This window comes from Marmota monax, unplaced genomic scaffold, assembly GCF_021218885.2.
Source record: "Marmota monax isolate L192 unplaced genomic scaffold, Marmota_monax_Labrador192_F-V1.1 WCK01_AAM20220418_F8-fsc00021, whole genome shotgun sequence".
Lineage (NCBI taxonomy): Eukaryota > Metazoa > Chordata > Mammalia > Rodentia > Sciuridae > Marmota > Marmota monax.
In genome coordinates this window covers 9341257-9368627 of record NW_026695228.1, presented here as the reverse complement: position 1 = coordinate 9368627, position 27371 = coordinate 9341257, and the positions used below count along the sequence as shown (strand labels likewise).

Here is a 27371-nt window from a genome sequence, read left to right as displayed (position 1 = left end):
GTGCTATTAAGAGACATTCCTGACTTCAAGCATTGTGAAATCTCACCCCGCTCTGAGAGCACACCCTTCCGGCTCTGTCTCTGATCAACACGGAGGCTGTGCCTTATGCTATTAAAAATTCTTCTGGAACACGAAGGGCAAAATATTGACACACTGTGGTGCGTACATTTATCTCCATTTTGTACATGTTTTGAAAATTTCCATGATAAAAAGTTCTTCTGGATTAAGTTCACTGTTAGATGATTCAGTCCAGGTGGGAGAGACCCTGATTTGTACATAATTTATTATCATTTCTAGGGATAATATGAGAGACCTGAGAACTTCTTATAGATCATAGGTTCTTTGGAAAAACTGATCAACATCTAATGAAGTTTTTTTTTTTTATCTCTAGCAGCGATACATGACAATTTTTGTTCAACAGAAGAGTTGAGATATATCTGTGCCAAGGTATCGAGGACAATCTGGTGTTAATTTTTTATCTTCCCAGTAGACTTCAAGTGTTGGGCACCAATCTCCTTTTGAGGACTTGTTTCCTCCTGAAGGACTGTCTCAGCTGCTAGAGCTGTATCACCTCATACCACACCCCTTCCTAGAGGAGTCCACATCTAATAACCTAGTAACTCTTCAAGCAGGGCCTATAGGGCCTGATCAGCCTTGTATGGGACATTCTGAAGGCCAATAACAATAAAACCCTTGTTAAGAATCTATCTGCAGAGGTCCCTGTGGGATTGGCAGAGACTACCTTCATCTTTTGGCCCAATTGTAGCTCACCATTTCCCTCTCCCCATCTCACTCCTCTTCCTGCCCCTCCAAGGTGTGGATCCTAAGAACTCTCCTGAGTAAACATCCTGTGCTCTAAACTCCAGCTCAGAGGCTGCTTCCTAGAATCCTACCTTCAACATCTGGGCACAGCCTTTTAGAAGGCTGAAAACACTATGCAGTGACAATAAAACCCGTGTTAAGAATCAATCTTTAAACCACCTCCACCTCCTCTAAATCACCTCTCAAAACCCTTCTATCTCATCACTTCACCAAATCTTGCAATATTTGTAAAGCTGCTAAAGCATGTATATAGTATGCACATGTTTACCAATCAGTAACTCTGGTTATTATTGGTTCATATGTGGCCACATTTAATTCTTACAAAAAGAAGGAAAAAAAAAAAAACTACGACTTTCCTCCAAAGTTGTGAATTCTCATCTACACATGACATGTGATTCTGTTTAGTTCTGTTCTGTTTTTTTTTTTTTTTTTTACTTACTTTACTTCTAACTCATAGAGGGCACTATAATGCTACATAAACTCTAACCCCAAATTTAAGTATTTGCAGTCATCTCCAAAAATCACATCTCTGATTTAAATCTCAAAATCACCAGCAGCTAATACTATGTTTGACACATAATAGGAACTCAAGATATCATGATAACATATTAATTACTACTTTTAAAATATCAATCAGCTTATATAAAGTTACATCATTTCCCTCAAAACCTTTCACAGTTATCTTTCACTGTTTCTCTTATATACATGGAAAGACCCAAACTCAGTGAAGCCAAGAAGCTTCCCAAGGTCATAGAACAAGCCAAAAGGCATCAACTCTGCCTCACTTTCTGCTGGAAAATATGCATATATGCATTATTATTGACTACCTAAAATGCTCTTTGGGGAAAGAGGTGAGGCATAAAAAAGCTCAATTAGAACAGAATATAGATTTTTTGAATTTTATAGTTCATCATAAGGTATTTACAAATATTCTTCTTTCTCTATGCTGCATTTACTTTCAAGTTTCAATAATCCTTGCAGAGCATGTACACAACCTCTTCAAAATGCTAGTAAAGGAACAGCCTAAACAATTATAAGAGCAGGTAACACATCATGTTCCTACATGTTGAGCGGGACTCTGTGGGCTTTCCTGGTAAGGACTCAGAGTCACTTTATCTCATTCGATCTTTGTGTCCCATTATTCATTCATGATTTCTTTCTGTGCATATGCCTCAAGGTGCTGAAGTGTTAGCATCATGAGTCATCATTCTCATGAGCGCAGTTCGATAACTGATTTTCATGTACAACAATGGATCCATAAGAGAATGCCAAATTCTATTCCATATTTGATGTTTGCATGTAAATGGGTCAAGGAAAAACCTTTAGTCTCTTGGAGGATATGGCTTTAATTGTCCAGACAATCCATGTGCATGTGCTCATGTGTGTAATCAGCCCTTCATAATCCCACTGGAGTTGATAAGCAATTATTTATTCAGCTGCTATTTGATGCAAGGCCCTTTACTAGATAGAAAGTATGAAGGGTGCAAAGATAGAGATCATATATTTCTTGATAGCACCTGCATTCAATAAATTATAATCTGCTGAAAACAAGGAGTTCATCAATTTAGCTTTCCGAGTACTTATTTTTTTGTTTTCAGTAAGTGCACTAAACAAAGAATTCCAAACAAATCTCTCCAGGTACTTCACTAATTTTCAAAGAAAATATTTAGATGAGGCTCAGGCATGATAAAATACAAAGAGAAAAGAAAGGAAGAAAAAGATTATTCATCCAATAATATGAAGAGAGTATTAACTTACAAGTAAGAACAGAAACATTTACTCCGAATCCTTAGTTAAGGGCTAGTAATTCTCCATTGAGGTCTGACAACTACCCTTTGAGAACTTTGAGCATGAAGTTAGTTGTTATCTTAACCTGTTGTTATACACACTGAAGAGTTAGAAGCAGCCATTCTCCTGCTCTCCCTGAGAATCCAAGTATGGCTCTCCATCCCAGATCTTTCACCTGGGATGGTATAGTACAGATCCCAACAGCACAGGCTACAGTCAATTTCCACAATGGTTTAACAGAGCAAAGGATCAAGGTTAACTGAGGGTGAACCCCTAGGGTATTTATGTGGCAACAGGGCAGAATCAGAATTCAGACTGCTCACATTTGAAAGGATCAAATCAGAATCAGAAGCTGAAGCCAAGAGTAAGCACAGAGAGATGTGGGACAAGCCGCAATCCTGTGATGACTGAGCCAACTATTTAAAGATGTCATTTGGCTTTTTTTTCCCAGAGGTATGAATAGACTAACCACCTATATTCCCTGAAGAAAATTTTTTTTAAAAAATAATTTAAGTGCAAATATTTAAAATAATTTTGGTCATTTAAAGGTGACACCTTATGATTATTTATTAAACTACCTCTTGCATGACACTCAGTCTAAAAGGGAAAAAAAAATTCAAGGTCCATAACCTGAGAATCCCGGAAAAGGATGCCAGCAAGGCTTGTCAGGGCTAGAACACTGCTCCGGCCCCTGGCAATGCATCTCATGCTCTCCCTATGCCAGCAGATGGTGCAATGTACACCTGTGACACTTGTCACCAAACAGCTCTCTGATGTTTTTATTACAAGAACTTACGTGAATCTTTACGCACCCAGGCGTCATCCTGCATCCACACTCTCCTGACTGAGCTGCTCCTGAACCAGATAGTTCTTTAGGTATAAAGGAGGAAGCTCTGCACCAGGTAGAATCATACCCCAGCCACTTCCACTCTGAAGGTTTCCTTTTTTGGTAAGAAATCCACCTTACAGCTTGTGATAGATCACTGATTTAGACCTGGGTGTTAATCAACAAAACCAGATTTAGGAGTTACCTCTTCCCTGCCAAGTGCCCTAGCTGTCTACAGCCCACTCCCCATGATCTGTTTCTCTGGATTCATATTGATGCTCCTATTAGGGTACGCATCTCTATATCAGCACTGATCCCAGAGCCCTGAAATTACCTCAGAGTCAAGCTTTACGTTCTCCCATGACAGGGACGATACTTTGCTTACTTCTGGTGCCAAGGATATGAAGGTGTCTGGGATATAAAAGGAAATTAAGAAATATTCGTAAAATTTAATTTATTCTATGAATGTCTTCTAATCGCCTAAATCAGGAAAGGTATATCAATTTTCTAGTAGTATAAAATATTGATCGATTATATTTATAGTTTCATATTCTAAAGTGGTCCTCTTCTTCTTCCTCTTCTCTAAAATAGGTTTTAAAAGTATAAATAAAATAACCTAAGTTTGAATGCTATGATTACATGAAGATTACAGCTTGTGTCAGCAAAACACCTTTTAGGTGTTCACTGACCACCTTATGCCAGAAGTCCCTTTCTGGGACAACTGAATATAGTTTAATTAATGACTGATACGTATGATTTCCAAAATAAAGTATTTGTATCATCAGTAAGTGCTTACTGAGTGATTAAAAGTAATTCTAGTCTTTCAAGGGTACTGACTGGGTTTTACTCAGGGAAAGAACACAATATTGGGATCCTTGCATTAAGATCACACAGCTGAAGATCAAAAGAACACAGTCCTGCCAGATGGGCTCCTTTCTACAAATCTAAGAGATAAGATAGAATAAGTGAAATTATATGTAGATCATTGTGTTTTAAACTTTAGGTGTGACTTTTTAGTAAGTCATGAAGTGAAATAATTGGCCATAACCTCAATGGAATTAATAGAACACAGAAGGGAGCAGAATTCATGTAGTAGCATGAAATCAACTAGCACAGAATAGGTAAGAATTAGATTACCCAAGGTAAGGCTATGACCTATTTTGTAAAATAATTATTTCATATCTACGTGTGTGTTTATGGGTGTGTTTGTTCACGCGCATGTGTGAGCATCCCAGGATTTCACATCAAAGGTATTTGTTAAAACGGACTTGTATCAGAGAAAAAGTTGCCGGAACAGATCCTATCACATTTTCATATCTGCTTGAAGAAAAGAAATAGAATATACATAACTAATGTCTTGATTACCAAAGTCAGGGAGAGAAAATATGGGCTTCGAAGAGGTTCCTGCTGTGAAATCCAAACATTATCATGAGATTTAAAGATCTTATCATTTAAATATGAGGATTGATGCCTTTGATGAAGATAGAGCATCTTAGTTAAAACAAACAAATGATTATCTTGGACAACAGTGTAAACAAGACCCTAATTCATGAAGCTGCTAATTGCTCTTCCCAGCTGCGGAAGGCTGGCTGGTGCTTCATCTCTCACCACGCATCCTGCGGGAGAGCAACATTTGTACACTTGCTCCCGAAATTCAGCATAGCCCATGTCTGTCTAGTCACCAGAACCTAGGGCCATAGAGGGGAGGTTCAGAATAGAAGCTACGTAAAGGGCAGCTACTTCAAGCATCAAGTGCTTCATTTTATAGAGATATATTTACCTCTATGGCTGCACTGGAATTAAGCTCATAAATAAATTACTTTACTTCTTCACAAGTCTTACGGAGATTTCACCAGAAGAATCTTGGGAGCATGCTTTGTAGCCAAGGGAAAACGAGAGTGTGCATCACCGTTTTCAAAGTGAATCACAAAGTTAGTATCTAGATAATGATAACCACAAATTCCCATAGCTGTTCGTATTTAATTCAACTGAAACACAGAAACATAATTCCATGGCACAAAAATGATAGTACCATGTTTTCATATATATTTTATGTGCCAAGGGCCAAAAGGAAAGAAGGCTTTATACATAATGTTTTAATTCTCAATGCAACTCATCATTCATGCATATTAAAGAAGGGAAGAAGGAAAGGTGAAAAGGAAGGAAAGAAAAAAAAAGAAAAAGAAAATTGAGATCCAGAGAGAGGATCAAATCCCTGCACAAGGTCAAATGGTACTGAAATTCTTCACACACAATTCTGAAATCCAGTGCTCTGTTCACTGCCTTGAATTTATGCATTTGGAATGTGTTCACCAAGAAGCGAATTTACATAATATCCACTGATAGTCATTCACTTATGACAGAAAAACCCCAAACCATATAACTACACCTTTTACCATAAGAGATTATGGTATCTGCTATGCCCAGCCAGAAACACGAATTGAAGATGCTTCAACCATCCCACTGAAAAACAAAAATGTATATTCAGTACTTGCTTCTGTAGCAATGTTGTTGAGATCCCTGTTACTATAAAATGGACACATGACCTCTAGTCTAAGGCCAAAACGTCACCCTATCTGGGAAAGGACTCTTTCTATGGTTTGTAGTATATCACCTTGACCACCATGCTGGATTCTTCAAAATTACTTTGAAGACTGAGGCAGACCCTAATTTGGTACAACCTCAACCCACAGCTGTCATTAAGGACTGAGTTGTCTATCTCTGAAAACAACAAGCAAACAAAAAAAAGATGTTTCTGTGGGAACATCACCAGAGTCCAATAAGTGAAGAAGCTATTTTTGCCTTGGAACTAAAAAAAAAAAAAAAAGAAAGAAAAGAAAAGAAAGAAAGAAAGAAAAGAAAACCCTCTACTTTTAAGATTTAGAGTGCATCCTTATTTCACCCTATCAGGTTCACAAGGTGAAGCAGAGAAAGGATAGGATAAGGAGACAGGTGCTTCTCCACATTTTCCAGCCCCGACCTTCTCTGTTCAACGAGGGTGGCTGGATGACAGGCTCAAGGTCAGCAACAGCGTTCTATGACCAGCTTCCTGTAGGACAAGCTTCATTTTCAACCAGAGTGTGCTCAGCTCTGGCTAATAGGAGAGCAGCTTCAGGGTTCTCTAAGATGCAAGCATATGCAAGACAGAAAATGCCACACAGTAGGGCTGGCCAACACGTATGCCCCCACAAGAGTGCATGTGCTTCCAGTACTGCCAGGCATTTCCCTCGGCCCTTGGCTACAGCTCTACCCGCATGTGTACCCAAACTGGCAGATCCAGTAGCATCCTATGTGATTCCAACACTAGAATTTGAAAGTGCACTGCCCCACCGGTACAATAAGGGCAGCTCTGCACAAGAATCTAAGAATTGTCTCAGGGCTGGTGGGTTATGTCAGTGGTAACAAAGATATCAGCCTGCTGTGACAGGAAACAGGACAGACTAAACAAAAAACAGAGAAGGGGTTGTGTAGTGGTTAACTCTCAAGCTGGACATCGGGGTTTGAAGTCTGACTCCACCACTATTTGTGAACAAGCTGTGAACTGTCTCTGTGTCTCAGTTTCCTCATCTGTAAATAGAAATAAGGAATCCCTATCTCACCGGAAACCTGAGAGAATTAGACACTCTAATATACATAAGCACTCAGAGAGTACTTCCCGCATAGTTAGGAATTTAGATACATTTGTTTATAACTATCTTTCACAGAGAAAAGCAAATGCATCCATTCAGCAGATGTTTGTCAATATTACCTAATGAAAGCTCTGGCTAGAATTAAAATGCTGGCATTTCTGGAGAAACTGACCTTCCAGAGACTTCTCTTTCAAGACTCTGTCTTGAAAAGTCATAACTACTTCAGAACAGTATGGGCCCCCTTTGCAGGCCCTGAGGCTGCCATTACAGGGCTAGGAAAGCTGTGGAGGCTGGTAGTCTCTGCAGGCTTGAGCATTTATGTGACAGGTGTCTGAATGACAGTTCCAGGGTTGACAGTTTTTCACAGCTAGCCTCAATGAAAATAGCAAATCATCCTCTGAAAATCACTTTGAAAGCAACAAAGATTGCAAAGAAGAGTTCCAAGAAAGATAACAAATGAAGAAATAGGGAAGAGGGGCCTGGGATGACGTATGGGAATGCTATGTTGGGCAGACTTTTCTAACTTCCAAAATTTACTTATATAGGCTCACAGAGATCATATTTTTTTTCTTTTGCTTGAAATAAGACATTTTTATTCATTTTTATAAGTGGATATTTTAATGCCACATCATGGTGCCAAAACAGCTACCTGGTAAAAATAAAAGATGTTATAATTCAGATTTTTTTTAATTAAAAATTTTTTCCCATGGTAAATTTGACTTGTTGGAAGGTCTGTACAATTCCATGAATTTTAACGCCTGTATAAGTTTGGGTAACCGTCACCACAACCAGGCTGCAGTACAGTTCTGTCACCCCAAAACAGCCTCCTGCCATCAATCTACAGTCACACACTTCCCTTTGTCATATCCCCTGGAAATCACTGATTCGTTCTTTATTACCAGTCAGTTTTATCATTTTGAGAGGCTACACAAGTGGGATTATGCAGTCTATAACTTTTTAGATTGGCTATTTTCACTCAGCCTATTATCCTTGATATCCATTTAAACTTTTGCAAGGATGAGTAGCTCATTTTTTTTTTATTGCTGAGTCATATTCCACAGTAGGAATGCACCACAGTTTATTCATTCACCTTTCCAAACATTTGGGTTGTTTCTAGTTCAGATCACTTATGAATAAGGTTGTTATAAATTTTTGTCTACAGATATTTGTGTTTACATTTTTAAACTTCACTGATCATCGTTTATGTTTTGTTTTGTTTTGTTGGTACCAGGGGTTGAATTGGGGGACACTAAACCACCGAGCCACATCCCAGCCCTATTTTGTATTTTATTTTAGAGAAAGGGTCTTACTGAGTTGCTTAGCACCTCGCTTTTGCTGAGGCTAGCTTTGAACTCTCAATCCTCCAGTCTAAGTCTCCCTCGCCGCCGGGATTATAGGCGTGTACCACCGCCCAGCTCTCACTGATTTTTAAAAGCAATTTATTGACCCTTAGAAGATACAATTTTGTGTATTAGGGATGATTATTCTATTTCCACACTATAGATTCTCAGTACATGACTTCAAGGAAAAAATTGCATTGTCCTCAAATTGCCTGAAACAGAGGCTCCTAACAGACTGTGTAGTAGAATCTGTAATCCTCATTTCTTTTTTTTAAGATGCTATGCTTGAAACACAATTTCAAATGAAAGTAAGTTAAAAATTATTTTGAAGTTGGTTTATGTTGAAATTTTACAGTATCCCTTTAATATTTCAGATTATGAAACATCAATTATGCAAATTCTATATTCTGACAAGAAAGTTTTCATTTTAAATCAGTGGTTTTTAAATTGTGGTCCACGAACCAGCAGCAGGAGCCTCACCAGAAACTTGTTAGAAATGCACACATGTGAGTCCCTTCTTGCATCTGTTGAGCCAGAAAATTCTGTATTTTAAGAAATACTCCATGTGATTCCAATGCCTGAGCAGTTTTAAGGACCACTACTTCAAGGATGAACCCTCTTGTGTAATACAGAAGAAAAGAGTGCCACAGTAGGAAGGTTCCCCTTGAGATAGCAGGAGAACATTCACACTCGTTTTCTTTCTATGATAGGACCAGCTTATAGAATAGAATGGTTCACTTGTGTTAAAATAGGCATCCCGGATCACCAATTCGCATTTATAAGGTAGACTGTATAGTTCACTTGGTTGCTGGGGCCACGCTATGGAATAAGAGCTGAATGTACAGAAGTCTCTTGAGTCTTGATTCAAAACAATAAATTCCTTATCTGTTTCTATCTTCCCATGTTACCAGTGCTGATGAATTGAAACCAGGAATACATTTAGGTTTCCTCTCTTCGTGGACTCTGTCCCGTGACCCTGTCCTTAACAGAAAACTGTCCAAGAGGTAAAATAAATGAATTTCAATGGAAAAGGAAGTAGAAAACCAATTAGCCTAGATCATACCATCACTGATCTCATAATGACAGAGATTCTGCTTTTTATAATATGAGATCCAAAATTCATATATAACAGGAAAATATACTTATTAATTTATGTATCAGGTTTATGTATATATTTATGTATATAAATGCATATATCAATAGATGAACACACATATTTATCAAGGAGTATGCATATTTATTTTCTGCTGTTCTGTTCTCACATTAGAGAAAGTTTCTCAGCAATAAAATTAATGCTAATTTTCAGGTTCTGGGTCAAGGCTTATCCAGGTTAAGCTAGCCAATGCACATGATAAATTAGGTGAAGAAATTTGGGGGAATGTGTTTCCTTGCATCATATCAAATATATTAATATAAAATAAATTTTATATTCACATGATTTTCTATAACTTCAAGGTAACTATGTAGGTAAACAAATAAGATTATTTTGGTTAGTAGTTTTCTTCAAGTTATGAAGGAAACCTGACATCTGATTAGTGGAAATTAAATATTATCTTTAAATTTCTTGGTTCAAATATTTTAACAAAGTCCCTACCTTTGACAAATACTTAGTAAACAGGTTTATTGCACCTACTATGCTTAACTTTTATTTCAGGATAGTGCTGAAACTTCTGTTAACCTCACCACTTCCTTTGACTGAGAAACTGACTCCTTGAGGGTAGCAAAAAAAAAAAGAAAAGAAAAGAAAATCCCTTTGATCTTGAACATCTGCCAAAAGCAACCGTCACCCTCTGCCAAACAAACACAGAAAGCTCAGGCAGAGGAGTATGCATGAGTTCCAGGTGTTTGGGGTTTTCTTGGTAGAACACAAATAGAGGACAAACTGGTGAAAGTGCACACTGGCTAATTCTAACTAAAGTTTCCTAGATGATTTCAGGATAAAGGTTATCAGTTAACAGGAATACTGTCATATTCAATATCAGTAAACTGCATATGCATGATTTGGTAGATGAACTGAAAGTAAGTTCATCTACCTGGTAATAATTCTTCCCTACAGGACAGAAGACAGATTCTAGATGAATAGTGCAGCACTTTCCTTCAAATTGACAGAGGAATAGCTTAGAATACAAACTTGAAGAGAAGGTAATATGCCTTAAGTATAAAGAATGATGGGGCTCAATGGTAGAGCATTTACTTAGCATGTGAGAGAGGCCCTGGGTTTGATTCCCAGCACTGGGGGAGAAAAAAATGCAAAAAAGAAAAAAATAAATGAACCCCCCCCTCCAAAAAAAAAAAAAAAACTTGAAAACCCAAACCTTGCTCACTTATCACTGGGAATATTTGTTTTTAACTGTGAACCATTCAATTGCTTAAACCAGCAGTATTGCTTTGCATTAAATTGGGTGGTGAGGGCAGCTATAGATGTAAATGCACTGGAGTCTTTTTCTTATTCTTTTACTAAATTATGTAATACATGTTTCTAAGTCCTCAGAAAAATAAAGCAGCATCTAACTATGCCTCAAATTTATTTTCTTTTTCAATTATCCATGGTCTTTACAGCCTTCTAGCATTTTCAAAACAAACAATGATATTTAATTTCATTACATGTATCCCCACATGCTTCAAGTTCCCCCCTCTTTTTTTGTGGGGCTAGAAGTGGAACCCAAGGGTCTTGCACAAGCTAGTCAAGTGCTCTACTACTTAGCTATGCCCCAGCTGAGTTTCCATGTCTTAAAGGATAATTAGTTCATGTAGGGAAGAAGAAAGGAGCTAGCATTTCTACTATGTTGTCACAAGTATTTTACAGATGATAACTTGTTTAAAAAAAAAAACAACTTTTTTTTTTTTTTAAGTTAACTTGGCCAGGTAAAAGGCAGAGATAGAATTCAAACTTAGATCACCTTGACTTCAATCTAATCCCTTTCCAGGATGGCAAGTGAAAGTGTGTCAGGATAGATGAGATCAGGAACTGTTAACACAAGGCACCTGGCCTGGCACAAATGCAGCCATAGTGCGGTCTGTGACGCATGCAGACTAATTTCCACCCTCTTTGCACCCATTTCAAAAATTAATTTCCTTTCCTGTCTTGGCCTCACTACTAAATCACCTTCCCCTACCCTCTGATTCTCCATTCCTGATCTCCAGATTAGAACATTTAATTGTTTGTGTTCTTTATGGCAATTGCATATTCCAGGATAATTCTTATTACAAAGAAAAAACTTTAAAATGTATATACATTTTTCTTTTTTCCTTAGACAAATATGCCACAATAGAGATATTGCCACTACTGTGACCACAACCAAAATGCAGAGCAGTTAGGATATCGTATAGGTGTCCTTTCCACACGGGAAGCAGTTAATGAATATCAGCTAGCATTTGCAGTGCAAAATAATAAAACAAATTATTTTTCTTGAAAATAACAACTCCATAAGTAGCATCTGATCACAAATGAGCCAAAGGTAAATTCAGAATGAACAGAAGAATACTGATGTTTATTTATCACTCTCCCTGTGGTTTTAGTAAAGGATAGGGACAGGGCTACAGAAATCTGGGATCTCTATGTTGATAAGAATTTTTGCCTGAAGAAACAAGGTTAATTCAGAGAGCAGAGGTAGCAAGCCAAGTGAAGTAATTCCCGCAGAGCAGAACAAATGGTACTAATGACCTAATCAATACAGAAATAAGGACAGATTTCCACGACAAATGGCCACAGGTAGCTCTCCTAACAAGTTCAGAAAAACATCACATTCCTTTCATTTAGATCTTCCTTACTATTATTGATGTACTTCATCAAGAATACCTAAATGCTGGCTTTCTGTCAATTCAATATATTAAATAAGTTCACCAAGACTTGGAGTGAAATATATTAGCCCCTTCAAGCTTGCAGGTCTGGGTCTGTCTCAATGCTGTAAATTCCTTGGCTCACAGAACAAACCATTTGATCCTTGCTCAGGCCCAAGGATCTAATCAATAAATGATGAAACAAGTGATATCTTCTCATCTTTTCTTAAAACATCAAAACATCTATTTTCACAGGCAGGTCAAAACAATGAGGTAATGTTTTCTAGTGATTTCAAGAAAATTGATTTTAGAGTTCTCTTCATAGATCGGTCTTGTGACTCTCTGATTATACAAATGGCTATCTGCTGGATATAGTCATCGGTTTTCTCTGCAGTGGGAGCAAGTCACCAGTCTACCATGTTTTATTTGAAATTGTTTCTGGGTCTTAGATAACAGTGCCAAATTACTCCTGGGTGGGTGCTAAGACTCAACTCTTTTTGTCATTACTAGACACATCTTAGAAGGAGGCCTCCTTAATCAGCATCAGAACCTTTCTTACTGTGGATGAGTCACATTAACAGATTATGAAATGCTGAGTGGAATTTTGTATACACAGAGAATTCTGAATCATCCATGCCCAAATCTCTTTTTCAAGTCCTTACTACGCATGTGGCTTATAAAAGGGTCCCACCCTGCTGTACACACAAAGAGCATCTCTAGAAAGGATGGCCCGGGGTCCCTGTGCTCATAGGTGGGCTTGCCCCACTGAATTACTGGCTGTCATGTAAGTACTTATCATATGAGGTTTGGCTATGCTGAGGATGGTCTCCAGTTACTCATGAACAAAATACCAAAGACAACTCCAACCTCCTGAAATCACTTCCTGCGGAAGGACTTTATTTATGTGAGGATGACAGAATCAAACCAAAATGGCAATAAGGGCAAAACCAGCAAAACTATGAGCACCAGAAAAAAAGAATAAAAAATTAATACAGAGCGTTGGGTCAAGCACTTTATATTTAGTTATAACAACAAACTCATTTTATAAATGAGGCCTCTGATGCTCAGAAGGCTTAAGACAGGTACTGGTAAGTTGCAAACTGGATCTCAGCCCAGGCCTGGGAACTAGTATACTTTTTTAAAAAACTATTCTTGATAAGAGCAACTTCTAAACATTTTGCTCTTATTTTTGTAGCATTAGTCCTTATTTTCAAGGCTAAAGGGGAAAAAAAAGCATAATGAAAATTCATGGACAATACAATAACAAACAGATCCATGATTATTATACAAAATGTCATTATTGAATCATAACAGTGATAAACTGGAAGGGATCTAAAACATCATCTGCTTGCTTTACAGATAACTTCTAAAAATAGGTACATTCACTGCACAAAATTTTAGCAAGTTGTCGGGTCATGAACCAGGTTGGGGTAATGAATCCAGATATTTCTGTATCTTCAAATACCCAAATCTTTTCTCTTTGCTAATAGAAAGAACTGCAGCACTTCAAAAAAAAAAAAAAAAAAAAGGCATCCTTCAGGTGACCTACACATCAAATGTTTTACTCCTCTGTGGTTTTCCTACAGAACCACTTATAATTCTGTTTCCCTTTAATCACATACACTATTTTTAAAAGACTTTTCTGGAAAAAAATTCCAGTTTCCTTTTTTCAAACACACAATATAGAAATTCACAAATTTATAATCCCAACACAATTAAAATCGATTGTAGCCCTAGCAAATAACAAAGTAAATATATGATTCTGTGGGATCAACAAAGGAGAATATGAATGGGACATCACAGTCCCAGGTACATAATTTTAGCTGACCTTAACTTTCTCATTAGAAATGCACCTAACTAATGGTTTTAGTTTGTGGCCTACTACCATCAATCCAATTTCCCCCACAAAACTTACCAATGCTGCTTACTCTTTATGCTTGTTTTCAGGGAAAAATATGTTTCTACCCTCAGAGTATACTCTGTTGATTTTCCTAATTAATTTTATTGGTTAAAAAAAGATTTTTTTCTAACTTATCAAAACTAATTCATATTGCTTTACTGTCTGGGAAATCATCTGTCAATCATTTTGGATTTTCCTTAGACTTTCAATCATTCAATCCATTGTTCGAAACATTTAAAATGTATTCACTTTCCCCAGATGTCCACAACATCTTATATAGCAACGTTTCTCAAATATTTGGCACAAGATCCAACACACAAGAAAGTTTCCTTACATATTTGAAAAATTAAGAATGAATGAATAAAAAAACAATAAATATCTGGAGCGAGGATAAGTCTGGATGACTATCAGACAAAAACTTGGCTGACCTTGCAATTTATTTATATGGACATTCCTTTACTCTGATCCAGTGTGTCCCTAATATATTCTGCTGGGTGTCCTAATGAGAACGCCTGCTGTACTTTTCTATGTATTCCTAAAATCTGTCATTCACATAGAATGTGCCCCTCATCTCTCTAAAATAAGATTCCAGATTTGGGTTTTCTTTAGGAAGTGGATGATTGAGTGAAAGATCATTCAGTCAGTACACTTACTTAGAGTTTCTTAAAATGTAAGAAATTAAGGAAGCAAACTCTTTTCTTTTTTCTTTTTTTTCTTTTTGTTTTGTTTTGTTTTGTTTGGTACCAGGGTGTGAACACAGGGTTTGAACACACTTAACTACTGAGCCACATCCCTAGCCATTTTTTGTATTTTATTTAGAGACAGGGACTGGCTGAGTTGCTTAGGGCCTTGCTAAGTTGCTGAGGCTGGCTTTGAACTCAAGATCCTCTTGTCTCTGCCTCTGAAGCAGCTAGGTATTTCACATTTACTCAGCTACATCCCTTCCTTTCCAAAAAAATAATTTTCAAAAACATAATTTTTACAGATATATATATATATATATATATATATATATATATATATATATATATATATATATAAATAATCCAGTTCTTAATGAGACCTTGGGTCGATTATGTGGTTTGCCACTTAAGTCAGATTAATCCTAACATCTTTCCCATGTAGCAGGAAAAGAAGGGCTACTCTCCTACCATTTGGTGAAAGCTGTTCCAAGACACAAAGGGATCTGGAACCCCTGATTTGCTAGTATTGTCTTCCTGCTTTCCCTCACACCCTGCCTTCTAATTCAGCACTGCCTACTTGCCCAGTCTCTGAGAGGAGTGAAGTCTTTCCACACATGCTGGATCTCTTTCACCAGATTGAATCCCTCCAGAAGTACATATGCAGTGAGGATGAGAAGCCTCCAGCTCTGTGTGCCAACAATGTGAAAATTTCTTGTGAACTTACCTTTGCCTTATCCTGTCTTCGAAGACAGCAACAACTTTTGAGTTGTAATTTGTAATTTCCCTCCACATGGATAGAAAAGTGACATATGTATTCTGCTTAAGCATACTGAAATTTAAGAGGCCTCATTATTTCCATAGACCCCCTCTTCATCTCCTGAGATCTGAAGAAGAAACTTCTTTGTAGGAGGCAAAATAATCTCTCGTGCAGTAACAGTGCTATACATAAGGACATCTCTTTGTTCTTTCAGAAAGATGAATGTCAAATCTACTTAAGCTGAAATTTCAGGGAGAAATACAATTAAAACTTCACTTAGAGCATTTAAATCCTGAATATTAGATGCCATCAAGAGTATAAAGGTCAATTTTTAATTCAATGAACATTGATGAAATGTCTGGTATGTGGAAGCATATACTAGCCCAGGAGTGCTAAGGACAGTGGAAAAATATATTGGGGAATGGGCTTTTGGGACATGTATACTATGTTGATACTAGCTCTCCCCCGTCTTCTCCTCTCTGGACGTATGCATTTTTAAAAATGTGTTTCCCAGCAAATATTTTGATAGCAAAGAAACATAAATGTATTGTCAGACATCTGAGAATGTTCATGGGCTAACTTTCTGATTTGTATGAGCCCCCGAAGAATGGCTGACATCCAAATTATAAGAGAAAATGAAATGCAGGTATCTGATGCTTTTAGTGTTCGTCTGACTGATCTTCTCCTGTGCTGAATACTGCTTGTAGGTCTCCATTTCCTGATTGATAGGGAAGGCAAGTGTTTAAACCCCAATTATCAGAGAAGTCTCTTCCCTCCTCCAGCCATATTTGCACAGGCACAGTGCTGACTCATTAAGTAAAATTATATGCAGATACTCTAGGATTAGAGGCCAAATCAGCTGCTCTGTCCAAACAGCTCACCCAGTTCTCAGAGACAAGAACCAAAGCCTTCTGTGGAAGTGACAGGGAGCCCTTCCGCAAGCCCACAGCTCCATTTGCTTTGTCAAACAGTAGAAATTATTTCCACCTCTCAAGCCACCCTGAACATGCCACTGGCTTCCGCTGAATAGGGCAGGATTCAAGGTTATTCCTCTGTGAAGCCTTTACAGATGCTTCACTTAAAGATTTGGTTGTTTAGCTTCCCCATTGAGATGTTGGAAATTATACACATAAAATGTTCTGGAAAAATAATAGCTGTATGTTCACTTTTAGACAACTCTGAGCTGGCCATTTCTTTTCCCCTTATAAACAAATGGAAAGATAAGGACCTTATTAGATATCATGATCCTTATATAATAAACACCTCTGAGATTATTTACTGATTTGGCCTTTGATTTTTCAAAGGCAAGGAAAGAATCAATCTAGTCATCAACTTTAACTATCATATTTTTTTTATAGGATAGCAATGGGATAGAGCTGTACTTTAAATTACTAGAAAAAAAATTCTTAAAGGGAACTATGTCTCATTTATGTAACAACATTAAGTCTCTTTCTAAAGCTTTTTAAGAAAGAATCATGGTTTCTTTTTGCAATAATACCCATATGTCAGGTGCTTTTGTTTTGCTTTGATCCTGCAAGGTAGATCTAATTCCCATTTTACAAATGAGAAAATTGAAACAATGAGGAATTAACTAAATTGCTATTCTTGGAAGTAGTAAGTTGCTTAGATTGGATATTGGACTGATGCTATTACACAATTTTCCCTGCAGAAACTATGAAGTATAGAGGCTTCAAGTCTTGGTCTCTGAGGTCACACTATTAGTTATTTATATGGACCCAGAGGGTAGACACCAGGACCAAATACCAACTCAGGTGATGGATTTCATGTTTATGTAGGTAGGTGTGTAGAGAAGTGAGATTTGGAAGCACCACATGTTTTCCTCTAGACCTTTTATTTTAATACAAATTTTGAGTATTTCTCCAACAATGCAGAATCTTGTGGAGATCTAGGCGCCACCACGATAAAGACTTTCTTCGTTTCACACAGAGGTTGGCTGCTCACTCTTGAATGAGCTTCCAACAGATCTTTGGGATACAACCTCTCCATTAGGGTTTTGTTTGGTTTGGTTTTTGGTGGTGTTGGGGATCAAACTCAGGATCTTCTGCATACTAGGCAAGTGCTCTACCCAATGAGCTATATCCCCAGTCCTCTCCATTAGTTTTAACCTGAATTTCAATTTAAAACTGAATTCAAAACAATTGTCTACAGTTTCCAACATCATATCTGACAAAAAACAGTTTGCAATCATTTGTGAAATAAAATAATCCCCTCTTGGAAGAGTGTTTATATAATTTTCTTAGATGATGTATAAGACTTTTATAACATATAAACTCTGTCAAATTAACTATGCATATTTTTCCACTTCTTGGTGTTTAATAAAATTACTAAAACAGAAATCATCTATAGTTATGAATAAAGACAATGCTTGCAATAATAATTAAAAATAAAGGCATTCAATTGTTAGAGGGCTAAAAACCAGGGGTAAACCAGGGGTATACCAGGGCAAGCAGGTCGCTGTAGCTTGTACATGTAACATAATAACATGTCATATTTTTTCTTATCTTTCCAGATGTCTGTGGGTGATTATGCAAAAATTGGAAAAAGATTTTAATCTTCCCAAAGAAAATTCATTATGACCAAAGTTAAATTGGCACAGAAATGAATAAAATGAAGAATCATTAATGCCAACTAGTTGTTTGCAGTGGAATATATGAATTTAGTACAATACTAGTTGTTTGGTATTTTCCTAAAATTCTTCTAACATCAGCTTCTTCAAGTAAATTAAAAAAATAAAATATGAAAACATAAGATAATCGAATGTAAGAGTGTTAGCTCATTTGTTCCTGTAGGCCAGGTAAAAGAAGCAGGATCATAGATATGACTGCAGAATCCTGATAATTCATTAATTTGGCAGAATATAATAGCAATTTTATTACAACTATGTGCTACACTGGCTTAAGGAGTCATGATTTGACTATAAATTGAAGTCTCCTTTCTCTAAAATAAATAAATAAATAAATAAATAAATAAATAAATAAATTTATTTCCACTTTTCAACAGAGAACATTTTTAAAAGCTTCTTCTAAAGAAGCCATGAGCAGTTAAAGCTTGCAAATGCTGCAGAAATCATGATCTGTCATATACTCATATGGAATCTACTGTTTTTTTTTTTTGTCCAACAGCTTTTAAAAAATATTTACTTAGTTAGTTAGTTAGTTTTAGGTGGATACGATATCTTTATTTTATATTTATGTGGTGCTGAGAATCAACCCTAGTGCCTCATGCATTCTAGGTGAGCACTCTACCACTGAGCCAGAACCCCAGCCCCTGTCCAACAGCTTTTTGATGATTAAATTCAATTCAATGCCAGCACCACTGGGATTTCCACCAAAGTTATGTACATATTAACAAGCAAAATGCTAAGAAAAAATATACCAATATAGAATATTTTCATAAAATAAACATTATAACTTCATATGAGAATTTTTATCTTATGGTTTTAGAAACATAAAAAGCTAAAAAAATTAATTTGATAGCTTTTTATTTTGCCAATAAAAGGTAAACAGGAAAAGTAGTGGGGTTTCACTGAGTTAACCTGCCCCTCCTCCACCTCCTGCTGACCAGTGACCTAATTTTTCCTAGATCTATGGTAACAAGGTGGAGATCATCTGAATGCATCTTGAGATAGTGAATGCAAATAAAAATATTGGATGAATAGATGATCCCTAGGCCCTTTGATTTATATATCAAGGGCTGTTTTATTTGGACATGGGAACATACAACTTTTAGGAATTGATGTTTAGTTTTTTCTTTAAAGACATTGAAATATCATACCTCAGTTATTTATGTTGATTTTTAATTTCAGCTAGGTCAAAATATGTCAACATGAATTAATTTTTTTTCCCCTTTAACATCTGATTCTATGGACTGCCATGTCTTGAAGTAAGTGTATCTGGGCAATTAGAAGGAAATCTACTTAGTATTCCTTTGGGTTCTGTTTTTCAAGAGATGATTCTTGTTCTTATCTCAGGTATTTAGTATGTAATAAAGAAGCAACCAACTATAAACAAAAGTAAAAGAATGCTCATCCATTAAGAATTCTAACACTGAATTTGGTGATGTCGCCACTTTTTCTCTTTTGAGGCCCTTATCACAAGGGATGAGAGAGAGATGATGGGGCTTACCTAGGTAGATAAGCTCTGTAAGTCTCAATGAAAAAGCTGCAGGAAAAAAGATGATCTATTACACAATGCGAATCTGCATAGAAACCTGTCCCACAATATGCCAATTTAACTTCTATAAAATTTGCCAAAATACTTGAAATATGGAGTGATGCAATTGACTGACTATTAAAAATCTTCGATTCTGTCTCTAAAACCAAATTTTGTTTGCAATTATCTTAAAAACCAAGATTATTATTTACGGAAGTGATTACATTAACAAAATCATAATATTTTGTGTGTTAACCACAATGAATTTCTAAATTTGGGAATGTGGTAAAAGATCTGTTTTGGAAAAAAAATATATGAATACGCCCTTTCCCCCTCTACCTGGAGAATATGAAATGATTTTCTGTTGCTAGATAAGAGGAACAACTGTTAAGTTTTTAAATGCCATCTGCGTCTATGACTGAGGAATAATTATGAATATATGCCTTCAGTGAGACAATTTTGAACTAATTTTTCAGCATTTTAATAAGTCACAATTGCAATTTTATCTTAATTTTGATTATAAAACTCATAAAAATCTTATAAACCTGTCGCATTGTCATGTATATCAAGTGGGGTTATAAAAACTGTCAGAAACTTCCTGTTTCCTGGGAAAAGTGTGTAGAAGAATTTAAAATATTGATCTATTATGACCACAGACAATGATTAACATTCTCTCCACCTGGCAATAATAGAATCTATGCTATTAGAAAATATTAGAATTTATGCTATAGAAAAGAAGGAACATTAGGATGCTAAGGATTCAAACTGAAAGCAAACAGCCAGTTTGGTGTATTCAAGACACCACCACCACCACCCCCCCTTTTTTTTTTCAATATCCCTTCTATTGTCCCAATGTAATTATTTCTATTCATTTTTTTTTTGTTGTTGTTGTTTTGCCTGTATAGCTTTTCTCCTAGGCACAGATATGTCCCAGTAATTTTAGAAAGAGGTGCATTCAAAATGTTATATGGGCATTTTTATGGCTTAAGAAAATATCTCCAGACCACAGAGGATTTTGAGTCCACAAGATAACAATTCTGCTAATATTAAAAACTACTGAATGAAAGTGATACTCTGTCTCAAGTACTTCTTTATCAAGCTTAATGTGTATACAATTGCAATCCTTAAGAGCCCTTATCTAATGCTCATAGGAATGAAATGGCTGTGATGTAAAGACAAATATTAAATACTTCAATATCAACGGCCAAGATTTCTTCAATATGAGCCAAATTAATCTAAATTATAATGCTGAGGCACTGAAATAAATTGTTTGAACTTAGCATAAACAAGTCTTAAAAGACCTAATACTCAGAAGCAAAGAATCCCTGAGAAAAACAAATTCAGTTGCAGGTATGTCTTGCTAATATTTATTTTTACCTTTAATGGTCCTTCATCATTTACTTATATCACTGTTTACAAACTCATTTTTCATATTTAAGGTGAAACGATAGATTGAAAAAAGAAAGCGAAGAAATGCAGAGGTTCTGGAACTACAGATTTCTTTTAAAAAAATAAAGATCCTTTGTCTTAAGAGAGGAAGTGTGGGTTTTACATGTATCATCACTGGCTTAAGTATGTTAGGAACTTCCCATGTGATATACTGCATATATATGGAAGCCAATTCTTTTTGTGATTAGAGATTCACGAATTCTTAAGCACGCTACCACCGTGTGGTACCAGTTAGAAAGATGCCCGTACTTACCATCTGAAGAAATGGCTTTCAGAGTCGACATCACTTTGGAGCCCCACACACATTCTTTCCTAACCTTGTCACAAAGCAGACCTGAATTACACTGACTTATACCCAAGCAGCTCATTTGCAGTTTCCGACCTCATAGACTTCAAACTGTCTCCTTGTCCTAAGGAATTCTTACTCATATTCATGCCTGGCTATGTTGCGTGTTGTGTCTTCAGTGGCTGACTCATTCCACTCTTTGCTCATGTAGCTTATCATTATCTTGTCCACAGACAAAATGCATATGGAATTCAAATGAGGTTGCCCACTGACATGAGAAGCTTAAAAAAGGTATCAGCACTATGATCCAAATGGCATGACCACAAAGGAAAAGAGGACGACCAGTGTGGACTGTCCGTCCAATCCCCAGAAGGACTAAGTTGGAAAGGCAAACAAAAAAACAAACAAAATCACAATATCCCCTTGTGATGTATTTCCCTTAGTAGTTTATTTGGGGGGGGGGGGCGGTGATTTTCACACACACACACACACACCACACAAAAAAAATGGCAAAAATTAAGAACAACTTTGTACATCATTCTAATAGCTTCATTAATAAATAATTATATGACTTACTTCCCCATTTAATATAAACTGCTCACATTCTCTCACGCTTATTAATTTTGAAACTACTTAAGCATCTTGTCTAATTAGCTTCACTCAGAACAAAGAAATAAACTGATTATGGCATGGTGTTAGTATGAAAAGTAACAACGAAGACCTTTCTGATTAAACATTCTCACTTTCTACCTGAAGAAAGGTGTTTTGTGTATAGGCAAACTCTGCAGACAGGTGGCTTCTTGTATCTCACATATTACAATGTTAAGATATTTTTCCCCTCATTATGACATTCCAAAAGTTTCCAATGCTGCCTCTGCTATCTACATTTAAAAAATAGTTAGCCTTTAGAAAGATAATCCTTGGTGTTTATCTCCAAGTTGAAGACACAAAACAAGCAAAATATTCTATCAAGTTCAAACAAAACTTCCTGTTTCATTTAGTTGCCATGATTCTAGACAAGACATCAAGTTCATAAAAGAAAAACAGTTCACAAGGCAGAGCTTCAGGTTATCACTGTACCTTAAAGGATGTTAGTTATTTTATTCCCAGAATGTTCTATTAGCTCCAAGGCATCCACTGGAACAATATTTTAGTAATTTGAGATTATTTCTCTACTTTTTCTATCCAAGATTCTGACACTTGTATTAAAACTAGTAAGAATGCAGGAACTCTTTCGTTAGATCTCCTTCAAGTTTTAAGGAAATCAAATTATTGAGTCTTCTTTCTAAGAACTAGTAAAAAGGATTATGAAAATATCAAACTATTCATGTATAGTTTTCTCACTAACATCAATTGATTTCCATTAATACAATATTAGGACTTGATTAAAATTACCTTACCCACCAGCCACTCTTTACCTTTCCAAATATCCTTCTCCAGTATCCATAATCACATACTGCTCTCTTTCCTCATGCTTCTTTTATTGCTGAGTGAGGTGCTTGCTCCTTCATTAAATAGCATTAAAAATAGACTGCACAGAAGTCCCCAGTGGAGCATGCTCTAACAGGGCTAATGCCACAGTTCTCAAGGTAACCATACTCAATTGGGATCTAAGAGAGAAAGTCACTGGGAGATCAGCAATTTGCAAATCTAATAGCATACACAAACCTGTCTGGATCTGAGCTGAATGTTGTAAAAGAGAAATCAGCATGTAGTGAAATTAAGTCACTAAGAAACTGAAAGTCAATTCCAGGAACCTTATAAGTTTTTAAAAAAATATGCCTCACCCAAACAAAGTACTCTGTTAAATAAGCATTCATCTCCAGTAACTTAGTTCTTCTATTCATCAAATGACATCAATCATGCCAGAGGATAAACTGAGTCATGCATCTGTAGCAGTCCAAATGCTTTTAAAAATTGCATTTAAAACAAATCATAATGGCATTGACAAGCAAAGATAGTAACAGATTATTCTTTGGTACCTTTTGTTATATGGATGGGTAGATCTCCAAGAATACACCTAAACCCATTCTCTACACAATTAAAAATATCTTGTTAGTCACATTGATAAGAAGTAAAATAATGTGATAACAAAGGAAATATAAGATCAAACACAAGCAAATACATACCTTGAAAACCTACATAAATCTGAAAAGTATACACAATCACTCACATGCAATCCCACATTAGGAATGCGGCAGAAGCAATTTCTGTTAAAATAGTAGATTACTTCGCTATTTGAACAAAACATAGCTAGAGCTCTCAGCTTTCAAATGACTGTTTTCCATGAAAATGACATTAGCTAAAATCCTATTAGGACATGCAAGCTCTATGGTAATACAAATACAGGGGATCAAAGGAATAGATGCATTTATTTTAAAGTGTGTGTCAAAGGTATTCTGACTTTTACTAAATAAAAAATGATTTCCTGTCATCTTCACTTTCTGTTTACTTAAAACAATCATAGCAGTTTTATTCTCCGAGGCAGATGAGAAAGAGGTGAGGATCCTTTGGATTTATTCTCTTTTTGAGCACAATTCTACACAGATTCATTTCAACTTTGGGTAATGCCATTCTTATTTGGAGAAACTAAAGTGTTACACCAATACACTTAAAAAAACCAAAAATCAAAATGAGTTTCTACAGTCTAAACACAACCTCATGAAAGTAATTTCTACCAGTTTTCCACTGCACAGAGCTTCCCATGCCTATAAATTTCAATTACCCCCTCTGTTTCTCCTTTTAAACTTGTATCTTTCAGAAGGTGGTCAAATACTAAACCTGAGCAGTTGACACTTCCACACCAGCTTTATTTCTATGCATAAACACTGAGTGAGTCAATTTTTCCTCCCAAGAAACTTTTTAAACAACTGCCTACTTCAACTCAATTCTACCACCATTTCTACAATAAGATATGAAATTGGGGGTTGCAATGAAACAACATCAAGAGTGTAAAATTAAAAACCTCTTGGGAACCCAAGACCTTAGTCCTTCGAGGGCAATATTATAACTCTCTACCTTTTTCTATAACTCTCTTTCAGATGAATTAAGAGCATCTGAAACTTTCTATATTGAAACCTACATAAATCACTGAAAACTTCTGTGATGAAAAATATTGTCATTTTCAATTTCCAGCTTTCCACTTCTGCCTGATTTTGGGGAAGGGAAGCCCACCCATCCCTTCACCAAACACGGAAACACAATACATGGACAACAACACCAGCTTTCTACAAACACAAAGAAGAAATGCAGAGGAGAGACAATTCTAAAGAAAAGCACAGTTATATGCCAGAAAGAAAGAAAAGAACCCAATGAAAGGCGTGCACATTCATGTTGGAAGACTTATTACCTTGACGAACAGTGGATATCCCCCCAGCTTCTTGGTGTCTTGGTTGATTTGATTTAGCTTTTGGCTTTTATTAATATTGTTGTTTCTTAATGATTGATTTGGCTGGATTGGTTTTGTTTTGTTTTTGGCTTCCTTTTCTGTTGTTGGATTTTTTTTTTTTTTTTTGGCCGATTTATTTAACTGCTAGTTAAGAGCTTTCTGCATAGTGGGCTGGGATACCGCACAGCTGTGGCAGCCAGGCTTGGGGCTGCAGAGACTGGGGCTTGCGCGCCCGCTGCCCCTGCGGCTGATCGCCGCTCCGGCTCCCGGTGCACTCAGGGTGCCGCCACCGCTGCTTCCTTCTCTTCCCCACTGGCTGCAGAGAGTGAATATGCCCCGGCCTCCTGTCTGCTCTTCTGTCTGTACTTCTGTCAGTCTGACCGGCAGTCAGTCAGTCTGGCAGCTCAGCGCAGGATTCTCGCCTTGCTGCGCTCTGCTCTTGAAGCTGTCACTCTCTCAGAATGCCAGTCTTTGCGTTGGTCTATCCGCCCCTCAGAGTCCCTTGATCCCACCAGCAATGCAGGGTCTCTCTTGCCGTCTTCTGTGCCTATACTGCCTCTCCTACTCTGAGCCCCTGGCCACTTCCCTCGGTCAGAGGAGGGCGTCTGGAGGGAGGGAGCACACGAGTGTTTCTTTCTCTCTTTCTATCCTCTATTTCTGTGTCTGTCTCTGCCTACTGAGTCAGCCAGAGTCTCTCTCTCTCTCTCTCTCTCTCTCTCTCTCTCTCTCTCTCTCTCTCTCTCTCCTCTTTCTCTTTCTCTCTCTCTCTCCGGTCCTCTCCTCCCTTTCTCGGGCTGTCTGGTTGCTCCCACCTGTCCGTCGCTTTGCCAGTCCCACTCAGAGTCAAGTCAGCCAGCCTCGATCGGTCCCACAGTCCCGCGTCCCCTGCCCGACCGCCTAGGTCGTCTGTCCCTTGGCTGGTCCGTGCCCTCCCACGCGGCTGGCACTGTCGCCGGGGGCGGCGCCCTGCTCCTCCCTGCAGCCGCGGATGGGTCCGGTCCCCGCCCAGGCTGAGGGCAAAGCGAATGTTGCACGTGGCCGCACAGTTGCACGGGCCTGAGACCCGGGTTTCTTGACCCGCCACACCCGAGAAGTGGCAGAAGCTGGGTGTCTGTCAATGCCTTGGGCCTTTCTGCTACCGCGTGCGACCAGAGCTGGCTAAAACCGAGTGCAGGCACCTGCTTGGTGCTCCAGGCGCTCGTGGCGCTACCCATTCCCCGGACAGCTCTCCGCGAACCCCAAGGCTGGAGACAAAGCGCATGAGCCACGCGCGGCAGCGTGAGCATCATTAATCAGAGAAAACTGGCACGTTGCCCCCTGCCCCTCCACACCGCCTCCCCGCTCCCAGCCTGCAGGCGCGAGTTCCTCCCGCCCCCCATGCATAAGCTCTCCAGCGTACCGCTATTAGGGGTGCCTCCTCGACTCCTGGGGACACTTGGGAAGCCTTGCACCGTTCCTTCCCTTCAGCGCTCACTCTCCAGGGCAACTCTGCAGAGACAATCCCACAATAATAACACCTCACCCCACCAGAATGAATCCGAAGCCTCAGAGTTCTTAGAGATTCTCAGCTTTGGCTTTGAGCAAGACCAAAAGTCCGGTAGCGCAGCGCCAAGTGCTCTGCGTGTGGGCGACTGCCCAGACCGCAGCCCGCTTGAGCACTGAGTTAGAATCAGCAAGGTGCCTTAGAAACCCGGTAGGGTAGGGGGCAGGGTAGGGCTTGGGGCAGGGAACAGAGTTGACACCTGAAGAAATAAAAGCCTTGATTTTCCTGTTTGTTTTGGAGATGTACTGTCTATTTTTATAATCTGTAATTTATTTATTTTTATTGTCGCCGGACACACTTTGGAAAAAAAAGAAAGAAAGAAAGAGAAAAACCGCGTAGTGAAAGAGAGGGAATAAAATTTTCGGAATACCGCCCACTCCTCCTGAGTGACTGTAGAGCCTACTTTTCCAACATTATAGGTCACCAGCCAAGAGACACCACTCTAGCTTTCTGCCCCCGACTGAGATCAAGACATTTGATTCTGGGCTTCTTTGCTAGGTTATTATTAATGTGCAGGAAAATTATAGTTGTACACTCCTGCATGGAATTGCCAAAGCTCACATTGATGATATCCAGCAATTCAGCTTCTGAAATGTAGACACTGAATAACTATGAATCGGGTGCAATGAATGCCCATCCCACAATAAACTGAACAGGAGAAAAATCAAGTTTTACCAGCTGCAATTAGTAACCCCCCGAATAGACAACAAATAAATAACTAGCATAAAACATGTCATGAAAATGTCTATATCTTATGTTCCACTTATTGACACCCACTCCTAATGTCAGACACCATAAACAGATTTATTAAAAGATGTGCCTTCCACATTGTTATGAAATCATGATTTCCACAAACGGTTTTGTGGCCATGTTCACAAATGCTAAGTTATTGATTTTCAATCTTAATTTATGTGTACTTCTAGAAAATGTAATACAATAGAGTAAGGTTATACTAGACTTTGAAGAATACTTATTTTCAACTCTTAGAAATTTTCTCCTTGAGATTTT

General features: G+C 37.7%; 1 protein-coding gene across 4 annotated transcripts in view; it reads right to left on the bottom strand.

Annotated features, from left to right (window-relative positions):
- Positions 1-26404, bottom strand: part of Arpp21 (cAMP regulated phosphoprotein 21) — a 149993-nt gene extending 123589 nt beyond the window's left edge. Inside the window, exon 1 of one of the 4 annotated variants that reach the window (XM_058576465.1) lies at positions 26220-26404. The gene's annotated coding sequence lies outside the window, so the exon portion shown is untranslated. The other 3 variants (XM_046437279.2, XM_046437280.2, XM_058576466.1) reach the window with 3 other exon arrangements.
- Positions 26405-27371: the final 967 nt, after the last annotated feature.